Genomic DNA, 10,017 nt, shown 5'->3' with positions numbered 1-10,017 from the left:
CTGTTAAACCCTTCGTACGATGCAAAGAGGGATTCCTCAGCTCTGGGACATTATACTTTAACCAAACTTACAGAAACTATCAAAGGGATCATGATCTATAAACTACATTAATTGTGAACATTTGTAACTAATGAGTCGCACGCTACGATCACATAAACTCTACCGTAAATGCGCATACTGCGCGTGCGAGTGCACGCTATTGCGGGTATGCGCTTCCACGGGAGAGCGTACGCATGCGCAGCACGGACCAGTGTGCGGTGCAAATATGGCAACGTGCATTGAGACATTTTTCTGACTTTGACACCGGCTAGTGCAGGATCTAAGGGGGATTAACAAAATAGTTGAGAGTCAGTTCCCCGTAGTGCCAAATCCAGCTGTCATCCTTATGCAAATCCCTCCCACTGCGAAATTTTTCACTGTTATTGACCTCTGCTCCGCTTTCTTTTCGGTACCTCTGCACCCTGACAGCCAGTATTTGTTTGCATTTACATACAGAGGAGTCCAATACACATGGACTCGATTACCACAAGGTTTCATAGACAGTCCAAGTATATTTTCCCAGGCTTTGCATGATTGTTTACAGTCTTTCCAACCAGAGAGTGGATCAGTATTAATACAGTACGTGGATGATCTACTACTGTGTTCTGATTCATTGGAAGCATCCCTGAAGGATACGAAACAGCTCCTGTTTCATCTTTCAGACACAGGACACAAGGTTTCCAAAGACAAGTTACAATTATGCCAAACTAAAGTAAAGTATTTGGGACACTGTCTAACACAAGGACTGAGACACCTGACCGCTGATAGAATTCAAGCAATTAGAGACATGACTCTGCCACAAACCCAGCAACAGATCAGAACGTTTTTAGGAATGTGTGGGTATTGCCGTAACTGGATCCCAGGGTTTTCCATTCTAGCGTTACCTTTGCAGGAGATGGTCTCCTCAAACAAACCTGATCGGATTTCGCATACAGACGAGTCCGAGATGGCATTTGAGAGACTTAAACAGTGCCTAACGCAGGCACCAGCCTTAGGTATGCCAGACTATGGGAAACCCTTTGAGCTGTACGGAACAGAAAGTGCTGGTTGCGCGGCAGGCGTCCTAACCCAAAAGCACGGTGATACCAGCAGGCCAGTAGCATACTACAGCGCTCAGCTAGATACGGTAGCGCGATCCCTCCCCACATGCTTGCCAAGCGTTGCTGCGATAGCATTGCTAGTAACGAAAAGCGAAGATGTAGTGCTAGGTCACAACCTCACAATTCATACACCACATGCAGTGTCAGCCTTGCTAAATTCTGCCCAAACCAGGCACGTCTCATCAGCATGGTTTACAAGAGGGGAATTGGCACTAATTGCCCCCGTAAACATCACCATAAGGAGATGCAGTGCATTAAATCCTGCAACATATCTCCCAGGTGTGCCTGGACAGGCAAAAAGAGTGGAGGATGAGAGTGGTGGGGAAGGAGAATTTAATACAAAGGAGGACACACATGATTGTATGGAATATTTGACCCAAAATTTTACCGCAAGGCCTGACATCAGTGACAACCCACTGGAAGATGTAGATCTAACTTTCTACACGGACGGTAGTTGTCACAGACAGTCAGACTCGGGAGACTTGTGTACTGGATACGCAGTCGTAGATGACCAAGGCACCATAGAAGCAGAACCGCTAGGCCCACCTCACTCAGCCCAGGTTGCTGAACTGGTCGCCCTAACCAGAGCATGTGAATTGGCTAAGGGCAAATCAGCCAATATCTACACCGACTCTAGATACGCATTCGGGGTAGTCCATGATTTCGGAGCCCTATGGCGCCTCAGAAATTTCATGACGGCAGCTGGTACACCGGTAGCGCATGCAGCCCACATAAAAAGGCTTCTAACAGCGATACAGGATCCCGACAGAGTGGCTGTTATCAAGTGTAAAGCACACACCTATAGCCAGGACCCAGTATCACTTGGTAACAGCCGAGCAGACGAAGCAGCTAAGTTAGCAGCTGGTACCCCCAGACAGACAGACACCACACAACTGATGGTATTTAATACCATCAACACACAGAAGTTGTGTGAGATGCAAAATTTGTGTTCCACACAGGAAAAGGCAGTCTGGAAGGCAAAGGGATATGGCCAGGAGTCCTCAGGACTCTGGACGGATGGACAAGGTAAACCGGTGGCCCCCAGAGCATATCTCCCATGTTTAGCTGAGGCAGCTCACGGGCTGACTCACCTGGGCAAGGAGGGAATGTGCAAGTTGGTAAGAGCATATTGGTGCGCCCCAGGATTTTCATCTCATGCAGGTAAGAGAGCAATGTCATGCCTTACCTGTTTGAGAAAGAATATCGGAAAGGCAATACCAACAGAACCATCTCATATCCCACCTACAGGCGGACCTTTTCAGGTAATACAGATTGACTTCATCCAATTACCCCCTTGTCGAAATTTGAAATATGTACTTGTTTGTATAGATGTATTCTCAAATTGGGTCGAAGCATTTCCTGCGGCCACAAACACCGCTATGTTTACTGCTAAGAAAATTGTGCAGGAATTTGTATGTAGATATGGTATCCCTAGAATAATTGAAAGTGATAGGGGTACCCATTTTACAGGTGATGTCTTTCAAGGAATGTGTAAGTTGATGGGAATTGATAGCAAGCTGCACACTCCATACCGTCCACAGGCGAGTGCGAAGGTGGAAAGAGTGAACAGCACTATTAAAAATAAATTGAGCAAAGTCATGACGGAAACAGGATTGACATGGCCAGAAGCTTTACCCATTGTACTGTACAGCATCAGAACCACTCCCAGGCCCCCTCTTAATCTGTCTCCCTTTGAAATCTTGTTTGGTCAACAACCGCATGTTATGATTAACCCTCAGGATGATTTGAAGTGTAACAATGAAGTGACTGTAAAGTACCTGGTTAATATGAGTAAACAGCTAAGGAATCAAAATGATAATTTGAAGTTAGTGATTCCTGATTTGCCAGATAGTAATTGTCATGACATTGAACCTGGGGATTATGTAATGATACGGAATTTTCTACGCTCAGGTTGCCTTATTGACAGATGGGAAGGACCATACCAAGTCTTATTGACTAGCACTACAGCATTGAAGGTTGCCGAGAGAGAGACTTGGGTTCATTCGTCCCATTGTAAGAAGGTTGCAGATCCAGAGAGGTCCCGTGATAAGGAACAGACGGTAGAGGAAGTTGTATCACTGGAGTGTCTGTTCCAAGAGGACTGAGGCGGCACCTGAGCATTGAAAATCACAATATTAAAAGCAGTTGTCGATTCCCTGTTCCCTTTTATTGTTTTTCTCCACTTCCCATCCCCTCTCCCTCAAATTATTTCTCCCCCCTTCTCATTCTTCTTCGTTTCCTCCTATAAGATGGACTTGCCCCAAGAGACTGTGATCCGGATTTTCCTGTTGACCATGATGTTGACCAGAGCAGTCTGTCCGGCGAGAGTACCATGGAGGTCGAGAAAGGTTCTGGAATGGGTTCCGATGACAAAGATGGAGGCGTAGTTTCCCAAGAACAACATAATCAACAAGCAAAGGCGAGTATCAGAAAACGATCCGATAGCATTGACCATAGAAGGAATTGTGAAGGATTGTTAGCTGAAGAAAACTGTATCTGTAGGCTCTGTGACAATGTGGTTGAGGATGGGTGCATTAAGAAATGCCAATCCAGTTTTAATATCCACATGGACCGGCATCCCTTGAGTGACTATCACTCCTTAGTGGGTAGTGTGTTAAATCAAACAGATTGTTTGGTATGCTCTCAAGTACCTCAAGGTCATAGCAAATCAGGACTAGTACCATTTCCTTTAACGATAGGGGAGGTACTTGAGCTAAAGGGTGGGAGACCGGTGGACAGGAGGTTTAATATCTCCAGTCCTCCTAGTTTGAAGCTCCACCAATATCATGTGGATAGATCCCTATGTTTTAACATTACCAATCCCCGAAAGCCGGGAAATTGGGAAGTGTCATGGAGTAACCAAACCATGACCTTTTCATATAGGGCAGATAGAATGCCTACAGATACAGAGCTTATACGCCACATAGCCAGTAGAGAAAAATCTTTCCGATATAGGTATACCCTAGGAAGTAGGATTACGAGAGTTGGAGAGGTATCACCAGGATACTGTGCACATATCGTACAAACTGATACGTGTACTAGACAGATGGGAGAATTAGGGTTAGGAGATTTCACATGGAAGATGTGTAATATGGTTATGTCCTACTCCGTCCCATATGTTCTCCCCGATGATGCATATTTCATATGCGGGAGGAAGGCGTATAAGTGGCTTGCCCCAAACTCTGAAGGATTGTGTTATATTGGAAAAGTACTGCCTGAAGTAATGACTGTATCACATGCCAAAATGAAAGATATTCACCGTGGTGCCCAAGCTCCTTATACTCACACCCATTACGAGCACATCGTTAAGCGGCACCTGATAGAAAGAACAGAGCATCCGGCCTCTGACCTCATCAGTGAATCCACCGGGATTCAATTCCTAATCGCGTTAGATATCACTCGCACCGCTAGAGGAGTGCTGAACTATAGATACATCTCTGCGCTTGCAAATTTGTTAGATAATATCACAGAAATGTATGATGACACGTTTAGGTATACTGGAAGAGAACTTCAAGCTTATAAAACAGAACTAGTTCAGCATAGAATGGTTCTCAATTATCTCACAGCAGTAACAGGTGGATATTGTGTCACACTGGCAACACAATACGGCGTGAAATGTTGCACATATATTACGAATAGCACCGAGGACCCGGTCGAGGTCATAGACCAAAAGATGGACGATATTCTCCAATTGAAGTGGGAATTTCGCAGGAGACACAATCTCACCCTTGCTGCTGTGAGTAATGAGCTGACTAGTTGGGTGTCATGGTTGAACCCGCGAAATTGGTTCTCTGGTTTAGGAGAATGGGCTCAAGGAGTCATAATGGATGTAGGGAAGTTTCTCCTATGTATCTTAGGTGTTGTCATATCGATTGGCTTGATATTTAGATGCGGTCAGGCTTTAATGAAGTGCAAACGTAGTACCAGGGTAATGAGTCTAAGGAGTGAGGAAACTGTAATTCCAATGGATTTGATTTATGACCCAACTGTAGTTGTGATGTGATGAAAATGCGATTTCTACGGTCCGTTTCTTTCACCTGTTTTTCCGGTTTCTCCTAGGTAAAAAGACCCACGTTTGACGAGGAATTTGATGATCCTGTATACAGACAACTGATGGATTAAAGAAGAAGTTTTGACAACCTTACACACAGAGATTTGATGAACTATGCCATAGACCCCCAGTTTCCCTAGAAATTTTAAAATTACGCTAGCCCAATACTTTTGTAAGCCTATGGACATTGACAAAGCTTTTTGCCCACACGCCTTTTGGCAAAAGCACAAAGAAGACTGCATTCAACAGACACCGAACAAGACTTCAATCGACAAATGTTCATTAACCTGACATAGAATACCACTGCATTTACCGTAATTATGTCTTATCTTCATCTCTACAACCTTCAGGTAATTACACACATAGCCGATAGGGAATACAGGCACAGATATCAGCAATCACATGTTCCCCCATTCATGTATCATCAACTAAAATGTGCTCCCCCATTTTGTTGCAACCACAGCCGAAAAGAGCTCGGTAAAGTTTGACAGCCCATCCACAGACCCGTACCGCGGGATAAGAAGGAATTCAAATGTATACTTCGCAATACCTCGAAGCTTGATTTAAAACACGTACGGCACGATGATACATGACACCCAAACACGGATTCATACACACATGCTTCTGCTATCTCACTAGGTCATACCCTTTTTCCTACCTTCTCCTCTCCTCCCCTACCCAACCATGGAAATGTATTTACACTTGACATATATTTTTCTCTTTTTGAAATGTTTTAGGAAGTGGCAGTTATTGTTGACTGCCAAAGGGTGGACTGTCAAAGTCAGAAAAATATCACGATGCACACTGCCATATTTGCACCTCATACATGTCCTCACTGCGCATGCGTACACTCTCCCGTGCGTGCGCATACTCGCAGTCGCGTGCACCCGCAGGCGCACGATATGCGCATTTACGGTAGAGTTTGTGTGCGTCTAGCGGGCGACTCGTTCATAACATATTTTAACTATATAATGTATTTTGTAGATTATGGTCCCTTTGATAGAATCTGAAAGTTTGGTTAATATAGCATGTTCATGGACAGAGAGATCCCTCATTGTTTGATACGAAGGGTCAGACAGGAGTAATACAGTGGTGTTTAGTATCCATCGAAAGAGTATTTAATTAGCAATATTCCGGTGTTGGTTTGAAGCAGATTAATCGCTCGTGCGAATAGTTATGAACATAAGAAGTTTATGTCCATTTACTATTATTTGCACTTACTTATCCATGCGGCGGGAAACCTAGTTTCCCACCCACCTGAGCAGTTGGAAGTAGACACAGCCCACCTGTATGAATCAACCTATGACCTTTTGTTATAATGCGAGGAGGAATTCCTGTGTCCAATGAACAATGAGATTGTAGGGACCATTGAATTGTATTGTGTGTGTGGCATAAATAGACAAGCCGATCACATCCAGCTCACTCTTCAACGGTTCTCATTGCTGATAATCGGGAGCTGGATGTCCAGAGGCGCATGCGATCGTTCCCCTTTGTGCGTAAGTTTTCTCCGCAATCATATTGTCTTTCTTGTTATTATGGGCCATATCTCTCTCTCTCTCTCTTCTCCTTTTTCTTTCATTTTCCCTTAAAACGTAATTGTATTGTATTGTATTTACTGTGTAGTTATCTGGTTAGTTAGTCTATGTTATATTGTAGTGTATGACTTGTAATTGTATTATTCTTTTTCAAGTATAACATTCATATTAGGCGTTAGACCCTAAGCACGGTATTTGTGTATTTCTTATAGTGTTAAGTATTCTCAGAGCGTCGGTGACGCTCGAACAGCTTTTAAGTTAATAAGGTTACACGGTGTTGCATCTACACTCAATCTCTGCACCAAGGTTTACTGCATAATACACTGTTTTATGGTATAGTTACAAAGGTTTAACATTGTGAGCGTCTGCGCCGCTGGTGATCTCCTCGTGGTCTCGAGCGTTCGCATCGCTATAGCAAATCATTACGTTAGTCAGCAGCCAATAGCGTGCCTGCCTGTGATCTCTTGGCCGTGAGCGAACGTAACGCTTGAGCATCTCGACTACGGCTAAGCGATTGTTACGCAACGTGCGTACCCTTACGGTACTCCATACGTCAATAGCGTACAGTGTTCTTAGACCTCTTAAAGGGTTTTAAGTAAGATAAATAATTTAACTTTATCAGCAGTCCACTGGCATAGTCACAGCCCCTGCGTGCTGACACTGCCATGGCAGTGGTGCGTGCATTGAGCAATCCAATCTCGTTTATGGCCTCCACCATAAAGTTAGCAGAATCCTATATATGCTGTAGGAGTAAAATAATCTCCCCCCTGGATAAGGAATCTAACCCATCAATTAGATTACCTGACCATTTTGCAATGGCCCAAGTGATCCATGCACAAGCTATAGTGGGTCTTTGGGCCACCCCCGCAGCTGTGTACAGAGATTTTAGAGTGGTCTCAATCTTGCGGTCTGCAGCATCCTTCAACAAAGCAGCCCCAGGAACAGGTAAAACTATCTTACGAAACAGCCTGGAAACCGTAGTGTCCACTATCAGTGGGTTTTCCCATTTTTTCCTATCATCCTGAGGGAACGGGAACGATGTGAGTAACCGTTTTGGAATCTGAAACTTCATATCAGGATTAACCCAAGTTGCTTCAAAAAGAGAATTTAATTCCTTAGAAGCAGGAAAAGTAGCAGAGGATTTCTTTTTCACATTAAAAAAGGATTCCTCCTTGTCCTCTGACACCTTGTCAGGAATGTGTAATACATCTCTTATAGCTTCAATCAGGGCCTGTATTCCCTGTGCTAAAGCTGCATCCCTCCCTACCAAGTCCACCTCCCCCTCCTCTGGGTCTGATACATCATCTTCAGTATCAGCCTGCATGATTTGGGCCAGAGTACATTTCTGTGGACAAATAGCAGGGGTCTGAGATGCCAGGATGACCACTGAATCCCTATTCATGATGTCATCTACAGACTGCCTTAAATATAGCATCTCCTTTTAATTTTGGGACAATTTATTTGAAATATTTGAAATCATCCCTTTTAATGAATCTAACCATACAAGTTCAGATCCACTAGATTGAGAATGTGTACTACTGTATCTTGAGTTAGTGATCCCCCATGCTGTGCATGATACACACTCCCTTGACATGATAAATGTGAAACACACACACATTAAGGAAAAGGTTAAAGCACAGTTAACCCACACAGAGCCCTTCTAGGGAGACACAGAGTACAGTGGAGCCAGCCACACAGTGCCCCTATAGCTAAAGATTAAACTTATCTGGGTCGCAAACTAAGTACCCTTAATAGGGCTTAGTACACCAAATTATTGCTCCCCCCTTTGCTGTGACCCCCTGGTACCGCTGAGTTGCTTTGGAGTCAGTGTGGTGGAGCTGCGCTTCCCTGACAGGCTGCCTGTGTGAAGCTGCAGAGGGAAAATAACGCTGGTGAGCTGCTGGATCTGCTCATAGTGAATACCCCACCCCCGTAATGACGCGCAGTCTTCCCGGTCTTTATACTGGCTGAGGTGTGGAAGCATGTCTGTAGGGGATCAGAACCCTGTAATACTGCCAGTTTTATGGGTAATAGATGTGGCTCCAGCCACCCCTTACAGCGGACACTACAGTGTACCTGAAGCCTGGAGCGCAGCATGGATGCAGCACTGCGATCCTACCCTCATGCCGTCATCACAGCCGGCGACCCGCTAACCGGGACGCCAGCCACCTACTCACCTCTCTTCACTCTTCTGGCTCTGTTAAGGGTGGCGGCGTGCTGCGGGTCTGTAAGCTCGCCATGGTGGGGCTTGCGAATAGGACCCTCAGGAGCTCAGTGTCCTGTCAGTGGGGAACGGGACTATTAACCCTAGGGAGGTTGGGCCATCCCCCCCCCCCCCTAAGTCCCACAAAGCAGGCAGTCTGTTGCCAACTAGACCTACCTGAAAATAATAAAACAGAAAATAAATGCAGAAAACTCTTCAGGAGCTTCCCAAGAGTGACCGGCTCCTCCGGGCACATTTTATAAACTGAGTCTGGTAGCAGGGGCATAGAGGGAGGAGCCAGTGCACACTATTGATTTCTTAAAGTGCCCAAGGCTCCTAGTGGACCCATCTATACCCCAGTATCCTCTAGGATGTAAGAAAAAAAAATATGTTGAATTCGGCAATGTTAGGTAATTGTGTTTATCAGTTGCCTCTATTAATCTGTTGACTCCTTGCAAATCTGATAAAGCTGGTCCACTTAACACAAAATAAGAGTTGCCTTATTTAAAAGAGCTGCTAATGACTTACAAGGATATTTATGCAAAGTAAGCATCTTTAGAGAAGGTAACATAGAATATACTGCACATTTACTGTTGTATTTTACAGTGGTATCAGGATGATAAATTGACAGTCAATAGGTCAACACCATATGTATGAGAGGTACAAAAGGTTGACAGATGAAAGGTTAACATGCATTAAGGTTGACAGGTACAAAAGGTCGATAGGTTCAAAAGGTTGACAAAACAATTGACACAAGTTGTTTAATTTTTTTATTTTTCTTAAATGTTTTCCCAACTTTTGCTTGATTTACTATTCACGTGGACTACCATTGGGAATAGTAACCTGTGGTGAACACTGTGGTAGTAGAACAAGCCACCTTGCCCAAAGCGTTTGCTCAAATAGATCCCATAAGGGTACACGTTTCCACTGCTTGTGGTCTCATCTAAGGAAACTTATAAAATGACACCCAAAAAACTTGTGTCAACCTTTTCTGTGCCAACCACTGTCATGTCAACCATTTAACCCTGTGTATACCCACTGTCTACCTGTCACTTGTTGACCTTTTGTCCCCGTCGACCTTTTGACTAT

This window comes from Pseudophryne corroboree, chromosome 5 (genome assembly GCF_028390025.1).
Source record: "Pseudophryne corroboree isolate aPseCor3 chromosome 5, aPseCor3.hap2, whole genome shotgun sequence".
Classification (NCBI taxonomy): Eukaryota; Metazoa; Chordata; class Amphibia; order Anura; family Myobatrachidae; genus Pseudophryne; species Pseudophryne corroboree.
Note: the sequence above shows the minus strand (reverse complement) of the source record.